The sequence below is a fragment of the Lentinula edodes genome (assembly GCF_021015755.1).
Source record: "Lentinula edodes strain Le(Bin) 0899 ss11 chromosome Unknown C8R40scaffold_4, whole genome shotgun sequence".
Classification (NCBI taxonomy): domain Eukaryota; kingdom Fungi; phylum Basidiomycota; class Agaricomycetes; order Agaricales; family Omphalotaceae; genus Lentinula; species Lentinula edodes.
In genome coordinates this window covers 964,240-983,989 of record NW_025764310.1, presented here as the reverse complement: position 1 = coordinate 983,989, position 19,750 = coordinate 964,240, and positions in this window count along the sequence as shown.

Here is a 19,750-nt window from a genome sequence, read left to right as displayed (position 1 = left end):
CTCTCAGCCATCCCGTTTGCAGATGAAGAGTATGGGGTTATCTTCTCGATGGTGATACCCCGGTCAGCGCAATAAGCTTCCATGAGGCTGTTGTCAAATTCGCCTCCGCCGTCGACCCAGATGATCCTCATCCTCTTCCCTGTTTGATTCTCAGCCATTATCCGATACTTATGGAACTCCTTTACTGATGTCTCCTTCCGTTTGTGCTTAAGGAATGCAGGAACTCGCACCGATGATGCCCCATCAGAGAACAGCATCATATACCTTGCCCCCCCGATACTCTGGGTGGTTGCTGGTCCCCACAGGTCAATATGGACCCTCTCAAGGACTTCTGTTTCGTGAGTGAGTTTGTCGAACGGTCTACGCGTTGCCTTCCCATACAGGCAGTCTATACACATTTCGGCCAGCTTCTTTGACTTGATGTGTAGGCCGTCTACCAGACCCCGGCTCTCCATTCACAGGATCCTTGGCACAGCTATGTGTCCCAGGTGACAGTGCCAGGTATGTATATCAGCTGGTTTCTCATGGGACCTTGCTGAATTGGCTCGCGTCTGGTCCAGTGTCTCAACCTCGTACATCTTGGTTCTGCCTTTCCCTATCATCACTACCAACCCTTCCGGGGTCTTGACGCTCAGCACTCCATCGCCCCACTCTCCCTTGAAAGCGCATTGGTCGAGACTTGACAGGGAAATTAGGTTGTGGCCGAACTCGGGTGTATGCTTCACATTTGTAAGTCGAATTCGCCGTGTTATTTCGCCAACTCTGGTTATGAACTCGATGGTCCCCATTCCATGTATTTTGAACTTGCCTGGGTCGCCTGCTAGGGCGCTGGTCCCACTCTGCTCCTGCACCTGGCAGTATTCTACGAATTCTGACTTATTCACCCAACAGTGTTCGGTCGCACTGGAATCGATGAATGTTCATACATGTGGGGTCTTTGTGGGTGCGTAGAGTAGTGTATTGCTTCGGCGTGCTGTGCATGCGAGTGGGCTAGGTACTACGTAGTGCTTATGTACATCCTCACTCCCATTCCCTCCCTTTGTCCCCTGATGCTCTCACCCTCTCAAAAAGGTATGATCATTGCTATTGAGAGGTCTATCAGCTGGGTGTGTACCTTGTGGGGGAGTGCGGGGGGACGATGTACTAGCACTGTCTTCAGTCATTTCGGCAGACAAGACGTATGTCTCCAGGGGTGTCGCGGTCATGGTTGACGTGTTGGTTGTGGCCGCCATGGCGCTTCCGGAGTTCTGGTTCCTACTCGGCTCATTGTTCTTGTTGAACCTCCATCCATTAGGTCCTTTACCTTCTGCACCTCCTCCCTTTGCCCAGCACTTTTGGATAGTGTGGCCGACCTTCCTGCAGTTGGGGTTTGTACATGTTGGCCTGTACACTGGCTACGTGCATCGCGAGTAGGGCTTTGACTTTCTTCTCCTCGCGCTCCTCCTCTGTTCGTCTCTTCTCCCTCTGTAGCCAGATGCCTTGGAGGTGTCATAAAGTACGCAGCCCCTATCATTTTCCTTTTCTCACCGTCTCGACGCCTTTACTTGTACGATACATCATCCCATCACTGTCAAACCCCCATCGATTACTGATCCATCGATTACTGATCCACCTGACCCATCTTCTCCTTCTATTGGCTTCCGCCACCTTCCTTGTTCCTAAACTGTACAGTATTACATCGTTGTTTCTCGCAGACCGGATTATGTATATATAGCCAACCCTCCACAGCCTGGTCCCTTATCTTGACCTCTCTGTCATTATCTGGGACCAGGTATGTGCTTACTTATTATTACCTATGACTACGATACTCAATATATCTCTGTCATTATCTGGGACCAGTCTGCCGCCGTTCTGCTTAGTCGCTCCGCCTTGTTGCCTTGTCCAGTTGCTCCGCCTCACCGTTCTGCTTAGTCGCTCCGCTTTCCCGCTCCGCTAGTCACTCCGCCTCCACCGCTTCGTGACATTAGGTCAAGATCCATTACTGCACTGACAGCCTACCGAAAAGGTTGCCCTTGCAGGATCTATAGACACCACGTCTTCCCCAGTCCCGCCCGATTCGGAAACACCTGTTGCCAGTATAGACTGCTCCGCACTCCCGCACGCACTTGACCCCAGAGACCAAGCTCACGCCCATAACAACGACAATACTTGGCGCGATTGCCAGTCTCAACCTTGCCCCAACGCCCTTTCGAACTCAATCCGAGAGCCACTCACTGTGAGCAATATAACCTTCCTGCCAATTCCTCAGCCCCGATTGCCTACCCCCATCATGTCGACTCCTATTCCGCCTGCCCCAAACACCTCTGCGGAGGATCTCATGGCTCAGCTCATCAGACAAGTAGCTAACCTTGCTACAGCTATGGAGGAACACTCATCCTCTAAGTCAAGCATGAACAAACCCGAGGTTTTCAAGGGTAAAGATGGCGCTGAAGCCCGTCGCTTCATGGCTCAGTTCCAGAATTGGGCGTCAGAACAACCGGATCTCGCCAAAAGCCAAGTAAAACTCATCAAGTCCGCCTTGGGCTTCTTCACAGAAAGTGCCGGAGATTGGGCAACTCCCCATCTGCTACATTTCAATGCGGAAAATCCCCCTTTTGGAGGAAATTGGGAGGCGTTTCTGAAGGAATTTAGCCAACGGTTTGAACCAATGGACCCAGGTATGGAAGCCCGTAGCGAGATCAAGAATCTCAGGCAAAGTAAAGGACAGACAGTTGCGGAATTCGCTCAGAAGTTCAAGGATATCGGAGATCGGACTGAAATGTCTGATATTGACTTGCGGGAACGTTTCTTCACTGCATTACTCCCAGAGATCCGACAACACCTCATCACCGTAAACATTGCCCAAGGAATTGCTCCGACTCTGAAGGAGGCAATCAAACGGGCCATATCGGTGGATGTCTACCTGCACGATCCCACCATGACTGGCCGGAACTCTGGATACCCTCCCACGCATACCGCTCATACTACCCCTGCTGACCCCCACGCTATGGACATTGATGCAACCCACACCAGTAATGGGAATACTAGGGAAGCATTCCTAGCTCGCATGCGAGGACGATGCTTCGGCTGCGGTGCCCAAGGTCATGTCAAGCAAAACTGCCCACACCGAGAAACCACCTGCCGCTACTGTGGACGTCGAGGACATCTGGAAGCAGTCTGCCAAGACAAATTTATGGGACTCGGACGAGACCGAGGCCGACGCCAGCAACCTCGACGCCAACAGATATCCGCTACGGGACCCGCGCCATTCTCCCTATTCCCAAACGAATCCGTCCAAATCGCGTCCTCGACCCCAACATCTGCTTCTGCACCCGTAGCTGCTACTCCGAGCCCCCCTAACCAGGACTTTTCCAATCAGATTGGTCAAATAAGGGAATTACTTGATCGTGCTAACGCTATGTCCTCCTCGTCCTCTGGCTTCCAACAGGGTTTTTAAAGAGGGTACCCGCTTCGGCTGCACCGAGAGTACCCCGTAATCAGTTTGTTATGTTCGCTACTTCCTCGTATGACTCGCACCCATCATGTACAATATCGTCGATCTGGGAATTAAACTCTACTTCCCCACATTTCCGAATTCATGCGAGACTAAGAGGAAGGAATCACAGTATAACAACTGCAGCCATGGTAGACTGTGGAGCTACCGCCCTGTTTTTAAACCAAGACTTTGTCACCCGGAACCATGTAAGATGTGCACCCCTCCATAAACCGATCGACGTTTTTAATATCGATGGAACACCTAACCGAGCTGGACGGATAACCCATTTTGCACGTCTAGCACTCACAGTGGATAATCAAGAGCGATGGATGGACTTTCTGATCACCAACCTAGGAGGTGAAGACATCATCCTTGGACTCCCCTGGCTACGGAAGGTAAATCCGGAGATTGATTGGGAGAAAGGACGACTTTCAGTAAAGCCTCCTCGAGTAACAATAGAAGAAGTCCCAGACGAGGAAATCTTGTACTCTCATCTAGCCGCCACTCACACAGAAACCCCGATCCTCGAACTCCCGGAACTGGAACCTCCCGCAGAAAACCCCCACATTGAGGTGCCACTAGAAGCGACCCTTGAACCGAGTGAATCAGCAGCGGTGGAAGAACCACCAATACACCGAATTCGAGCCAATCATAAAACTCGCCGGGCATGGGTAAAAGCAGGAATTCTAGAGGAACAGACGGAGGAAGTCTGGTGCGCCGCAGGATTCACTTACTCCCAGCAGCTAGCAGAGGAAGCCAACCGAGACAAACCCGTTAAAACCTTCGAAGAAATGGTCCCTGAGCAGTATCGTGATTTCAAGAAGGTTTTCTCAGAATCCGCCTCCGAACGATTACCTGCCCACCAACCTTGGGACCATGCGATTGATCTCGTACCTGGAGCACCGGCAACCATGCGTACCAAGATTTATCCCATGTCCCTAAACGAGCAGGAGGAGTTGGATCGTTTCCTAGAAGAAAACCTACGGAAAGGCTATATCGTCCCCTCAAAATCACCAATCTCATCACCGGTCTTCTTCGTAAAGAAGAAGGATGGGAAACTCCGTTTCGTACAAGACTACCGGAAACTGAACGAGTACACTGTGAAGAACCGATACCCTCTTCCATTAGTTGCTGATATCATTAGTCGACTTCAGGGAGCCAGATACTTCACAAAGTTTGATGTCCGCTGGGGTTACAATAACATACGGATTAAGAAGGGGCATGAATGGAAAGGCGCGTTCGCAACAACCCGAGGCTTGTTCGAGCCTAAGGTCATGTTCTTTGGTCTCACAAATTCCCCTGCCATGTTCCAAGCACTTATGAATGCTATATTTGCTGATCTCATTGCAGCCGGCAAGGTGGCAGTCTACCTAGATGACATCCTTATCTTCAGTAACGATCTCGAGGAACACCGACGAATGGTACGGGAAGTATTAACCCGGTTAGAAAAGCACGACCTCTACCTACGACCCGAAAAATGCGAATTTGAACAACAACAGATTGAATACCTCGGACTCATCATCTCAGAAGGGGAGGTGAGAATGGATCCGGTAAAAGTAGCGGCTGTTCGCGACTGGCCAGTCCCTACTAATCTTCGGGAACTACGAGGGTTCTTGGGATTTGCAAACTTCTACCGACGCTTTATCCGGAATTTTGCCAAAATAGCACGACCTCTGAACGACCTGACGAAGAAAGACACCAGCTTTACCTGGACCGACACTCGACAGAAAGCATTTGATACCCTTCGAGAAGCCTTCATCTCCGCACCGATCCTTGCTCTATGGACACCAGACAGGCCTACTCGAATCGAGGTAGACGCATCAGGCTTTGCCACGGGAGGCGCCCTTATGCAGAAGCAAGACGATGGCCAATGGCATCCGGTAGCCTTCAGATCGGCATCCATGCAGCCAGCAGAACGGAACTACGAAATCTACGATCGAGAAATGCTTGCTATCATTGAAGCACTGAAGGATTGGAGGAACTTTCTAGAAGGACTCCCTCAACCATTCGACATCATTACGGACCATTCGAACCTCGAATTCTGGCGCACTGCCCAAGACCTCACCCGCCGACAAGCACGATGGGCCCTCTATCTGTCACGGTTTGACTTTCATATGATCCACCGCCCTGGTAGAGTAAACACCCAAGCTGATGCTCTCTCCCGCATGGCAGTTCATCATGTATCGGACAGCGATGATAACCAACAACAGACAGTCCTTAAACCTGGCCACTTCGTAAAAATTGCAGCTTCGATCCTACAGAACCCCTTAGAGGATCGTATCCGGAAAGCCTCAGAACGGGAGGCACAGGTATTGGAGGGTCTCAAAACAGTCAAAGAGCACGGACTACAGCGCTTGGCCAATGGGATAGCCGAATGGGAAGAAGACAATGGGTTGGTCTACTACCGAGGTCGAGTATACGTACCAGCAAATGACGACCTACGCACTGAGGTACTCCGTCAATGCCACGACCATCCAACTGCAGGACACCCCGGACTACACGGGACACTCGACTTGGTCAGTACCCATTTCTGGTGGCCTACGTTGCGCTCTTTTGTGGAAAAATACGTTGAGGGATGCGAGGTTTGTGCCCGTAAGAAGATCCAGCGACACCCACGGGCCGTAACTCAACCATTAGATGTACCATCCGGTCTATGGGAAGAGGTAGGGGTTGACCTGATAACACAGCTACCTAACTCCCAAGGCTACGATGCTGTCTTGGTTTGCACAGACCTGTATGGAAAACAAATTCACGCCATTCCTTGCACCAGCTCCATCACAGCCGAAGGCGTTGCCGATATTTACTACCGAGAGATCTTCCGTCTCCATGGTCTTCCTCTTCACTTTAAATCCGACCGTGGACCCCAGTTTGCAGCTAAGCTCATGCGATCCCTTCTCGCTAGGCTAGGAATTAAATCAGATCTAACCTCCGGATACCGTCCTCAGTCTAATGGCCAAACCGAACGAGCAAATCAGGAAGTAGAGAAATACATCCGCCTCTATGTAGGACGACGACAAGACGACTGGGCAGAGCACCTTCCCATGGCGGAGTTTGTGATTAACTCACGGACTCATTCTGCGCTAGGCATGTCCCCGTTCGAGCTAACCTACGGCTATCTTCCCCTGTTCAATATCCCAGTGGGCCAACGCAGCGGTATTCCAGCTGTGGATGACCGTATACGGATTCTCCGAGAAGCGCGACAAGATGCCGGAGCTGCCTTACACCTAGGAAAGAAACAACAGAAGGAGGGATACGAACGCGGGAAGCGGAAAGCTCATCAATTTAAAGTTGGAGACCTAGTCTGGCTTAGTGCAGAGGACATTAACCTTCAACTTTCCAGTGAAAAGTTAGGAGATCGACAGCTTGGCCCTTATCGCATTCTGGAGAAAATTGGCCCTTTAGACTACCGCCTTGACCTTCCCCTATCCCTAGATCGCCTCCATCCCGTCTTCCATGTCGATAAACTATACCCCTGGAAAGGTAACTCCATTAATGGCGAAATACCAACACCACCAGAGCCGGTATACTTAGAGGATGAAGACGAACCGGAATACGAAGTAGAGGAGATCTTAGACAGCCGGGTTCGATGGAAGAAGTTGGAATATTTGGTTAAGTGGAAAGGTTACGACACAGGGCACAACTCTTGGGAACCCGCAGCCAACCTCAGTCGAGCACCAAAAATTGTTCGGGCCTTTCATAAAAAACACCCAACAGCGGCAAAGCCTTGACCATCGAGGGCAATGGTCATAAGGAGGGGGGTAATGTCATAAAGTACGCAGCCCCTATCATTTTCCTTTTCTCACCGTCTCGACGCCTTTACTTGTACGATACATCATCCCATCACTGTCAAACCCCCATCGATTACTGATCCATCGATTACTGATCCACCTGACCCATCTTCTCCTTCTATTGGCTTCCGCCACCTTCCTTGTTCCTAAACTGTACAGTATTACATCGTTGTTTCTCGCAGACCGGATTATGTATATATAGCCAACCCTCCACAGCCTGGTCCCTTATCTTGACCTCTCTGTCATTATCTGGGACCAGGTATGTGCTTACTTATTATTACCTATGACTACGATACTCAATATATCTCTGTCATTATCTGGGACCAGTCTGCCGCCGTTCTGCTTAGTCGCTCCGCCTTGTTGCCTTGTCCAGTTGCTCCGCCTCACCGTTCTGCTTAGTCGCTCCGCTTTCCCGCTCCGCTAGTCACTCCGCCTCCACCGCTTCGTGACAGGAGGTAAATGAAGGCTTCGCTGCTTGTCTTCCCGGGAAGGTGCATAATATCGGAATCCCAGTCTTTAGGGAGCAATGCAAGGACAATGACACGGAACTGTCCATCTGTTATTACCACTCCAGTGTTTGTGGCCCTCCTGAGTAGATTTCTCATAGTCCTTTTGTGCTCCTCCATCGTCTCCTCAGGGTATGCGTACCGGTGAGCTCAGAGATTGCGGTTGTGGAATAGGAGGAGCTCCTCCGATTTTTGTTCGAATTGTTTGACCAGTTCCCGCCAGATTTCCAACGCGATTTTGGTGTAGTCTACCCCTAGCCCTGTAGGATCGAGGATGTTTGAAACTATGGTGCTCGCCACATATCGGTCGCGAGCATACCATTCCTCGGGTGAGGGTGTTTGGCTGTACGGCAGGGTTGTTACGGTAGGTGTGGTGGTTGTTCCTTCTGGGGATGTAATGGTTACTGCGGGCTTAGTGTTGCTGGGCTTAGTTATGGTTCCATGTAGGTACCCTTGTAGTCCTTTTGATTCTACTGCGAGGCTGACTTCCCGCTTGTAGGGCCACCAGTTATTCTTCCCTTCAAGGACTATGCCCGTGGGGAATTGTTGGACATTCGGCATGTTTGCTGACGATGACATTGTGGAACTGGGTGGTTTGGGTGTATGTATGTTTTGTTTTTGGTTGCTCTTCTAGTGCACCAGTCTCATAATCTGTCAGATAGTAAATACTCTATATGTCATGAGCATGGTATGTAAAGGTAAAAATGGTATGGGGCTCACCTCAGTTGGATGTAAAACAACTGAGTGAGCCCCCCATCCTCCATCCGCTGGTGGCTTATAAACTGTACAGTGTATATGTAATTGGACGGAAGCAAAATGAATGGTCAAAACTGTGGACTGTGCGTACGCAGTGCGGAGGTAGACTCTAACACAATATACTGGTCCGAATTCACCAGTCCTGTCAGCCATACAATAGGCCCAGTGCCCCAAGGTCCGATACAAGCCCAAACAAGCACACTACCCTTGTCTTTTCCCTTTCCAGCCCCATGTGCAGTTTGTTTCTGAATACGGTGCTCATCCAACTGGCCTTCTCCTCTCTTTCTTTGACAATATTGCCTCCTGTCTGAGTGCTTGAGTTTGAACTTCTTCTCATCTGAAAAGATGACTGTATTTTGGTTGAAAATCTTGAGTGATTCCCAAGCAACGTGATTATTCCACCACAGACAATGACCAGCAACATGCTCTGGCTTCAACAAAGGCTTTTTTGGTAGGGCAAAACCCTCATATTCAACCTTGCGAAGGTTTCAGTGGACTGTGCGCTCTGAAATATCAGGAAAGTAGCAATGTTGTGCATGTGCTCCATTGCGCAGTTTCCCACTGTCAAACTGGTCCATAACCTCTTCTAAAGTAGCTGTATTGATTTTCCATGGTCTTCCACCAGGTTTCTCCTTCCTGGTAGTCCAATAGCAGTCATTGCCATGTGCTTTTGCCTTACAATAGTGCTTTTTAATGGTGTTTTTCAAAATAGATGTTTTGGCAAATAAAGGCTGGCTGAGAATTTTGCTCCAAGACATCTTGTCCTGATCGCGATAGATGAGAATGGCACGGACTTTTGTCAGTGTGCATTTGGTATATTCTTGGGGCACTTTGTGAGGATTCTGTAGGGTTGCGAACATGTGGCTTATTATGGAGGCAGCATCATTTTGTGCTTGCAGGGTATTTTAGGTTTGTTTGTCAACCTCCGGAGCTTTGTAATTTAGTATATTAATATATTCCCTATCTATGTTACACAAAAGCAGGTATGGGTGTTCAATCCACTGTATAACACAGGAGAACAAGGAGGAGCGATGAGTTCAGGCACTGTGAGAAAGGTTTTTCCAAGAATGGGGGGTCCATCAGTTTTGGCCGCCAGTGTATGAGCTTTATATTCTGCTAAATATAATTATGGAACTATTCAAAATATTCTCTATGTGCATATTTAAAGAATTTTGTACAAAAGCCCACAATAATTTCAGCCTTTTTGGGGTGAGAAAATGGGCTTATCCCCGTAGTGTTAGGGTTAGTTAGAGGCATAATTCCAAAGTCACATCAGGTGATGACCGAAGTGACATTTTCTTTTGTTTTTATTATCAGCACCTATAGGTGGTCATTTCACTTACATTAGTGAGTTTTGGTTTAATAAGAGCTCAAGCAAGATCCACACACATGAGGTGACTGTGACCCCCTGCAATTTTGAAAAACAAAAAAATTAATAGCAGTCTCATAGTTCTGCCTTCTCAAAATTGGTTCACGCAGAAAGTTTTGGATCCCTCCAGCAGAACTTCCCTTGGGAGCTAATTTTCTGTATATGTCAATGAATGGCTGCTATTAATTTTTGAAGGTCATGTCACACCGGTAATGAGCTTGCCTCGTTTTTGTATGAAAGAGAAAGGAAGGAATCAAATGGGCACTCCAACCAACCAATCTAATACACAAGATGCGAGTTCACTGCTATTAAATTTATTTAATAGCAAGGGGTAGCATTGTGAAAGGTTCCGCAAAGCTTTTGAGAGCTAAGGAAAAACCTTCAATCAATTTGAATCATTCCAAGGATTCAATATATTCCTTTGATCAAGGTAGATTCAGCATGATTTGTGCTTTAGTGGTATTGATATGGGTATATCAAGAATTGGGGTTTTGAATTAAAGTAAATTAAAACTGAAATACACAGACCCCTACAGAGGGCTAGAACTATGTGCTGGCACAACCACACAGCGTAATTTGCCCTTAAGACCAACAGCTGATTCTAAGTTTGAAGAATACCCAACAACTAGATATAACTTCTTGCAGTCACAAGGAGCAGAACACAATGTTTCTATACTTGCAAGTGCCGGGCCCAAATGGCTGCTAGCAAAGAGGCTTCAGTCTGGTGGGAGTGTGTCTTTCCTTTTTATGGATTAGCACTGCAACGTCATCCCAAAATCACTTGTATTCCAGATACATCTGATCACTATTTATACATACAGGATATTGAATCACACAGTACAATTAATTTAATAAACATTCGGAACCGCAAGGAAACTTCTATAATAAGTCATACATCATTTATGTCAGCGACTGGTTCTAGTAACGGGTGTCACCAGGTGTCACACTCAAGAAAACCTCAAACAGTAAGGCGATAAAGGAAGTAAGCAAAGTTCTGGGCTAAACCAGGTAGAATAGACGAGATCAAAGCTAAGGAAATACAGCAAGTAGCTACAGCCTATATACTAGTGAACAACCCTCTGCCCTAGTAATGCCCAACACCCTGGGTTAATGGTAAACATGAGTAGAACATAAGTAAAGCAATGTGTAAGTAATGAAAGCTCGATCGCCATGCTGTATACGTGTTGTGAGACTGCTGTGTTTAATATAAGTAAATGAAAAGCGCATGTTGTATCAGTAAGCATAAATAATAGGTCAGGTGACAAGATAAGACAAGACATAGGATAAGGGAGATAGAAGATAAGACAAAAGATAAAAGATAAGACAAGGGATAAGGAGAAAGATAAGATAAAAAAGAAGTGATCGTAACAATTTAATTTGAATCTATTCGTTCTCATTGGGTCCATATTGGTTCCAAGATTCTAGTATACCTCCAAACATAGGTGGATGCTTCAGTATTCATTTAATCTTAATTGTTTAGAGAATGACTCAAATGGTATTCATCTGTTATTGATGCTCAACACGTCCTTTGATTGTTTGTTATCCCGTCTGGAGGCAAATCAGCTCTCCTTGTTTCTAATCCTATCAATCTGATTCATCTGGATTAAACTAATTACTTCTCTCTTTCAATAGACACCCATTGTATCTATACTCTATCAAGGGAGTTGTGCATAGTATTTATTTAATTGTATTCTTCAATATATTCTATGTCAGGACTCTTTGACATTCATTTGATATGTCTTTGGAGCCTCGCAGTACTTTGATCATCAATGGCTGAAACAGAACCAATTGAAAGAAGCAGGTACAAGCGCAAAACTCGTGCACACCAATGAAATGGACACAGCCCCACCCAAGGAGACATACATGATGTCAGCCAAGGCAGGCAATAGAGCAAGTACGTCCAGACACATCCAGAAACCCAAGTGCATCACTGACTCCATGACTAGACAAAATGATCCCATTCTAAGGGACACGAGTCAATGGGAGACAAGGGTAGAGGATGTAGTTAAACACGTACCTAGTTACAACACAGTACTCAAAAGCGAGTGTACTGCCTGCCATAGAAATACACGCTTGTACTTGCCTTCTGTGCCCATGATAAGAATGTCCGAGCACTGCTGGGTCCAAAAGTCAGATTTCATAGACTACACTGAAGTACGAGGTCAAGCAGGGAGTAGCGCAATATCAGGTGAGGCAGGTAGATTTGCCATTCTCGGGACAGGGATGGTACAATTTGTAACACGAATAGATGGAGAGGAGAGGGTTGTACAGCTGCATGGAGTCAAACATACACTGTCATTTGGACATAACCTGATATTGCTGCCCACACATGACAGTTGAGGAATGTGAGGAAAGTGGGGACAGGGTATGATGACCATAAGGGGACCAAATGGCGAAACGGTAATCAGAGGATTCAGGAGAAACAAAATGTATGAGGTTGAGATCCTAGAATTAGGAGCAACGACAGTCAACTATTTGCGAGCGCGTGATAGACCAGCTGACATACTCACCTGACACTGTAGACTCGGACACATAGCAATCTGGCATATAATCCATATGGCAAACCGTACGCTGGTAGATGGATTAAATATAACAAACCGGGAGATGCACAGAATGTACGAGGACTGCCTGTATGGGAAGGCCACAAAACATCTATTCGATGAAGTGCTTATGCATGAGTTGGAGGTCCTAGAAAGAGTCCATATAGACCTGTTTGGGCCATCGAGAATGCAAACCAGAGGTGGAGTGAGCTACCTCAGGCTCTGCATGGATGGCAAGTCATTGTTCCGGGTTGCCTACTACCTTGCCAATAAGAGAAAGGAAACTGGACTAAAGACCCTACACAAGTACTATGTGATGGTGGAAAAGCAGACTGGGAAGGTGTTGAGGATAATCCGAATAGATGGTGGGAGTGAGCTCAATAACAGCCTCATAGATGCTTACTGCAAAGAACATGGAATCACAATCAAAAAAGTCCTGCACGACTCATCTGCAGCGAACAGAGTAGCTGAGAGGTCATTTTGGACAGTGATAGAGGGAACACATACATTGTTAGAAGACACAGACCTCCCATACTTGTCCTGGGGCAAGGCAGCTAGCACATTTATCTATGTCAACAACTTCGTACCATCGTCCCGTTTTCCCAATGTCATACCAGTGGAGGCATGGACCCAAAAGAGGAGTGACATATCACACCTCAGACCATTCGGGTGTGAATGCTGGGCAACACTGCTGAGCCAGAGAACCGATGGAAAGCTGGGGAGACAGGCTGTCAAAGGGAAGCTCATTGGATACATGGGCAGACGAGGATACTGTATATGGGTACCAAAGAATAAGAGAATAGAAGAGTCCCATGACATGATATTCGAGAAGGGCGCACTCCACTGCATACGTAGACCAGAAACAATGGACGACACCAGCAAGGAGGTTACAGATGGTGGGGGAAATGGAGCAACTAATGCAACTACAAACAAACAAGCACACGGCCCACCAGAAACTCCCAGCATCAGCAATTACGACAAGCGGACCCTGGAAACACACGCCACTGACTGACCCAATACCCGAACCTGAGGAGCATGAGGCCACACACGGTGACACGCCTAAATTTTGGCTAGACGTCTATGCTGTGAATTGTGACATTTTCACGTATAGATTTGTATCAAGAGGACTGTAATTGAGACCCAGATTGACAGTCAAAGTCAATACTGAATCAGTCTAATAAGTTGAAGGGACCATATACCCATACTACCACAAGTTGGTTAGTTTACCCATCCCCGATACTACCTACGGATAGCAGTCTACCTGTTTGTCAAGCAGGATTATACCAGACTCGGACTACATCCGAAGGATGACCATTCACGTATGACATACCAAGGGTATTCTTATTGGACCTTACACTGGCAGGAGTTTGGAAGAACTTACTCAAGTGACCATGAACCGAGGATTGACTCGAAATGACTTTCTAGAACTCAGGAATTATCAAATACTCCTTCTAGAACAAGATCATGCATTAATCTAAAGGACTGCGATTTAGTCTAATAGACCAATCAAGTTGCATGGTTGAGTAAAATGACTAGAAGAACGATCGAAAGACTGTGAGGCTCCGAAGACATATCAAATGAATGTCAAAGAGTCCTGACGTAGAAAACATTGAAGAATGCAATTAAATGAATACTATGCGTAACTCCCTTGATAGAGTATAGGCACAATGGGTGTCTGTTGAAAGAGAGAAGCAATTAGTTTAATCCAGATGAATCAGATTGATAGGATTAGAATCGAGGAGAGTTGATTTGCCTCCGGACGAGATGACAAACAATCGAAGTAAGTGTTGAACAGCAATGACAGTTGAATACTACTCGAGTCATTCTCTAAAAACAATTAAATTAAATGAATATTGAAGTACCTACCCATGTTTGGAGGTATACTAGAATCTTGGAACCAATATGGACTAAATAAGGACATGTAGATTCAAATTAAATGGTATCTGACTGAGTGTAGAAGTTTCCTTGCGGTTCCGAACGTTTATTGTTTAAAATTAATTGTACTATGCGACTCTATATTCTGTATGTATAAATAGCGATCCGATGTATCTGGAATACAAGTGATTTTGGGACGACGTTGCAGTGCTAATCCGTAAAAAGGAAAGACACACTCCCGCCAGACTGAAACCTCTTCGCTAGCAGCCATTCGGGCCCGGCACTTGTGAGTATAGGAACGTTGTGTTCTGCTCCTTGTGACTGCGAGAAGTATATCCAGTTGTTGGGTATTCTTCGAACTTAGGATCAGTCGTTGGTCTTAAGGGCAAATCACGCTGTGTGGTTGTGCCAGCACATAGTTCTAGCCCTCTGTAGGGGTCTGTGTGTTTCGGTTTTAATTTACTTTGATTCAAAACCCCAATTCTTGATATACCCAAATCAATACAAACCAAAGCACAAAGCGTGCTGAATCTACCTTGATCAAAGGAATATATCGAATCCTTAGAACGATTCAAATTGATTGATTAAAGCTTCTCACTTAGCTCTCAAAGCTTTGCGGAACCTTTGCCAACGCTACCCCTTGCTATTAAATAAATTTGATAGCAGTGAACTCGCATATTGTGTATTAGATTGGTTGGTTGGAGTGCCCATTAGATTCCTTCCTTTCTCTTTCACACAAAAACGAGGCAAGCTCGTTATCTGGAGCCCACCGCGAGGGGTGGTTTTGAAGCTACAATTAGCTTGATAAATTAAATTGAACGTTTGTTTGGATTATATTCGATTATTTGGTAGAAGTGTGTTGATCTTTGTGATACCATTTCTGTGAACTGTCAACATTAGTTCATCAGGAAAACCGCGTACTTCGAGGAATTCGGAGAAAGCAGGAGTTTTGACACCGGAAGAATATCGTAAAGCAGGAGTTGTATTTGGGAGATCTACGTTCGGCACATCAGCTCGAACATCCCTATTAAATCCTACGAACGAATCCAGTCGTCCATCCTCTTCTCAAATAACGACAGAAGAATCGCGTGAAAGTTCTGTTTCGAGAGGAACAGGATCATCTATATCTCGAGGAAGACTCACATCTTTGCCGAGGAATTTGAAGAAATCTAATCTCGATCCGAAAAGAAAGAGAAAAGAAATTAATCCGATTGATATTGAAGAAGATATAATTGAATTGATTGCTCCAGAGTCAATTTCAATATCTTCTACATTGATTGAATCAACTAGATTGATAGATACGTTAAATCAGACTATCTCTCAAGCAAGTAATAGGATTGAACCAGTCAAAATGACTACCAATAATTATGGAATGCCTGCGTTGTCAGCTGAAGCTAAGGCTGAGATTGATAAAGCCAGTGCGAAACTTCCAAGAAAGTATAAGACAGCACCATTATTCGATATAACTGATCCAAGTCAAATGATACCATGGTTCGAAGCTACTGAAAGCATATTTGAACATGGAGGAATTACATCTGACGAGGCTAAAGTGAGATTAGCTTTAGAATGGACGTCTTATAAAACGAGACAAGCATTAAGAGTCTTTGATTCGGTGAAGAAACCGAATTGGGATCAATTTAAAAAGGATCTAAAGAATATGTTTCCGCAATCTGTAGGAGACGAAAGAGGATCTAGATTATTGCTTGAACAATTGGTCCATCAATTTAATCCAATTGATGCAGGTGAACAGGAGAAGATGAGAATCTTCAGACTCCTCTTCGATGCTGAAATGAAAAAGCTGATGGACGAACCAAAAATGATCACAAATAGTGATGCAGTAAGATTGTTCTTGGCACCTATGACTCCCGAAGTAAGGAGAGGCGTGCTAGAAACAGTTGTGAAAGATGTATCAGTTACTTCTATGTCAGATAGACGAAAGGAAGACCCTTTCAAGATTGACGAAGTAATGAATGCGGCCGAGAAGTATATGATTGGGAGTTCATTTGATAACTACTATCAAACACTTTCCATTGCTTCTTCGAGCCCACCAATTAATAACCCTAATTCATTTAGTAGGGGACACATTAATTTACCGTTTGCTGCAGATGTTCCCAAGACAGATAGGAACTATCTTCAAGCATTGAAACCCAAAGTAGAAGACGAATTTAAGGATCTTCTGGGAATTAAATTAGAAAGTCTGATTCCAAGGGAATTAACGGAGGAACAACAGCAAATGGTTGCATTGAATAAAGACCTCATGGAGGCAAACATGAAAGAAATTAGAGCTGTGAAGTCATTACAGTCGCACTTCAAAGAAGGAGCAGACATTATGACGCAGTTAACAGCAGTAATGGCACAGATGGCCAAAGAAAATGCTAAAGGAATGATTAATTCGATACCACCGAGTGGTCCCTCGAATCAATCTAATAGATTTGAAAGAAATACGACACCGAGAAGTTCGAATGGAACCCAGTGGGCATGTTTCTTGTGCAAGTCGACAGATCATTTTATGAATGAATGTCCACACTTGCTGGAGTTTACGAAAAGAGGTTGGATGATGCCTCAAGGAGGTGACTCGAAGCGTTACAAATTAAGAGACAACGCTAGAATGCCTCGAGACGATCCAAATGTACCTCGTTACAAGAAAATTGAACAAATGGCGAAAGACTTGGGATGGGATCGTGCTGAATCCTATTTTGCAAACATGGAAGATGACGAAGATGATAAAGTCATGGATCAGCAGATGAATCCTAACGTCAATCTAGCTGTTTGGATGACAAGAATAGAGGAACTATCAGATAGACTTGGGAATTTAGAAGCACACCGAGAAGATGATGTCCGTGTGTTCAACCAAGATAGTTCAAATGGAAAAAAATAAGTACTCCAATGAAGGAGCAGGATCGGTCCATGAGAACTTTAAGATCCAATGCTGTAGCTCCGGAGGAAAGTGAGAAAGCAAAAAGAAATCAATTTAATGAAAATACGAAAAGATTAGTATTTGATGGGGTGCATATACCCAAGAAACCAGGTTTAATACCAGGGAAATTGGTTGAAACGACCAATGGAAATCAGAAAACAGTGAGATTTGAGGCTCCAAAGTCCATAAATCGGCCTTTGAAGAAGCCTTCAGTCACGATTGAAGATGTTGATGAATCTGATGACGAAGATGCTATTAAATTAATTCCTTCGTCGAGACCAACGAATCAAATTAATAGCGAACATAGACCATATGATCATGTTCAACCTAGGACGTATCGTCGTATTCAAATTAATACACCTACGCAGGTACCAAGAGACCAGACGAATCAAATTGATCGTCATGGATATACTATAGCCTATAAAATTAGGAATGAAGTCTCGAGACCAGGTGTAGAAGAAGATATAGCAAAGAAGATATTTGATGCTAAAGTTGATTTGAGTACAGAAGAATTAGCAGCTTTATCACCTGCTATCAGAAAGATTATTATGCGCAAGATACGCAATAGAAGAGTCCGTCCAAGGACTAAAATGAATAACTACGTATCAACTTTATCCAAAGATGGAGAAACTGAAATTTTGGACGATCCATCTAGGGTACAGATGATTGATACATGTATTAGAATTGAAGATCTTTGGCAGGATCAGGCGGATATGTTTGAAGTCCTGACTGAAAGTCGTAATGACATTCCTGTGGGATCTATAGTGCAGAAAGACATTGTGGAAAGTTTTCTACGAGACCTTTCCATTGATGATGAACGAAGGAACATTGCCATAGTTGCTAATCAGAGCGTGGCATATGAAGACCATAGTGATCATCCAGTGGTAGTAGCGAATCAATCAAATGGATTACGTGCTGTTACTCCTGAAATCAATAATAAAGATGAAGAGATTGAAAGTGTATTGGACCAAGGTTCACAGATTGTTGTGATAGACCGATTGATAGCTATAGGTCTAGGAATTACTTGGGATCCAGAATTCACGATCAGAATGCAAGATGCAAGTGGAAAATTAAACCAAACTCTTGGTTTAGCAAGAAATATTCCATTTAAATTTGGTGAAGTTACGGTGTACTTACAACTACACGTACAGAATAAAGCACCATTTCAAGTGTTATTAGGGAGACCTTTTGACGTCTTGGTGGAAAGTGAAATTAAGACCTTTGGAAACGGAGATTCCGAGATAACAATCAGCGATCCGAACTCACACAAGAGGGTTACTGTAGGAACCTATCCTCGTGGCCAGAAAGGTCGAAACATTCAAATTAATACCTCACGATATAATGAACCAAAGAATGTTACACCTGATAATGAAAAATCGACAGGTGAAAATGATTCAAAGGGAAATTTTCATTCCTCGATGAGTTGAGTAGCGACCAAGGAGAGGATGAATACGCTATAAGCTTCCACTTTGATGAACAGCAAAACATCGAATTAGATGGATACAAACGATGTGAACAAGAAACGTTCTCTAAGAAGGAGCTTTCTGAAGCATATGTTCTTGCATCTAGGGAACATTTGAAGTCTCAAGATGATCAAGCTGAAGAAATAATTGATTGTTACCTTAATCAAAAGACGATTGGGGATAAACAAGTATTCTGTGTATGGAGAGATGGTGTTTTAGGCGAATTTGACGACCAATTGAATAATGACCAATTCAATTTAAATCCTATAAAGTCGTTCTTCCTTCAAAATGGAAGGATCAAGCCTAAACCCGTACGAAAGAAAGTTCAGAAGAGGCGATTTGTTGAACCTATACTACAAAATTTTAGTTTGGGGGAGAATTGCGATAAATTTGAATCCACAGAAACCACACAGAATCAATGTAATAACGAAAATACCTCTGAAACGATCAGAGATGATAATTGGAATAAACCTAAAAACTCTCAGAGAACTAGGAAGAGAATGGTTCGATATAAAATACTCAAAAGAGGAACTGAATCGTTCCAAAGATCCCAACCGAGTTTTGAGAAAGTAAGATATGAGTCGAGGCAACGAAAGAAAGGAAAAGCCCAGGACTCGAAGGACAAGAAGGAGAATATTCAGGCAGATGTAGTGAATGAACCTCCAACAAACAAACTTGAAGAACGTATTAAATTGAATCAGCAGGATAGATCTCCTATCAATTTAATAGATGAAACGAATAAACAAGTGGATAATGAAGCCATAGGAGTCGAGGAACCAATCAACTTGAATACAGAAGAGGTGTTTACGAAGTACAAACCAGTTGACAAAAAGGTTAACCCTATAAAGGCAACGTTACCAGATGAATTTCGAATTGAAAGACACATTCATGGTGATCCGTTATTGGAACTACCTGAATTGTCGGAACATCCTAAACCGTTTGTTCCTACGGGAAGATATACGGAAGAAAGGAAAGAGATTATAGACAAGAATCATCCTGAAGGATTTTTGTGGGAACAAGAAAGAGATCTTATGCACGAAATGATGTGTAAACAGGAAGCAG